General features: G+C 33.1%; 1 protein-coding gene across 1 annotated transcript in view; it reads right to left on the bottom strand.

Annotated features, from left to right (window-relative positions):
- Nucleotides 1–354, bottom strand: part of LOC138969492 (uncharacterized) — a 15634-nt gene continuing 15280 nt past the window's right edge. Inside the window, exon 7 of the mRNA XM_070342295.1 lies at nucleotides 1–354. This exon is cut by the window's right edge and continues 789 nt beyond it. The gene's annotated coding sequence lies outside the window, so the exon portion shown is untranslated.

The following is a 354-nucleotide window of genomic DNA, read 5'->3' as shown; positions in this document are numbered from 1 at the left end:
TTACATTTCTGTCATGGACTCTTTACTCTGTATTGGAACGAAAATAATACTTTCCTACACAAAAAACATACGCTAACACACATATTTATGTGCTACACACGCTGTTTGACTAGGATGGCGTCTCAACTGTGGTTCATGAGATAACAATATTTATTTACAATATACTGTATAACAGTTCCTGACAAACATTTTCTTTCAGAAAAATAGCAGAGGTAAACACATTGAATACCTCATTCAACAAAAGAAATAATGCTGTACTGAGCACTGTTTGGCATGGAGGAGAACCACAAAACTACTCTTTCAAAAATGAATTACTTTTTGCAATATATGTCTGCAAAGTATTTTGAGTTAGAT

This window comes from Littorina saxatilis, linkage group LG6 (assembly GCF_037325665.1).
Source record: "Littorina saxatilis isolate snail1 linkage group LG6, US_GU_Lsax_2.0, whole genome shotgun sequence".
Taxonomy (NCBI): Eukaryota; Metazoa; Mollusca; class Gastropoda; order Littorinimorpha; family Littorinidae; genus Littorina; species Littorina saxatilis.
This window is presented reverse-complemented; position numbering and strand designations above follow the sequence as displayed.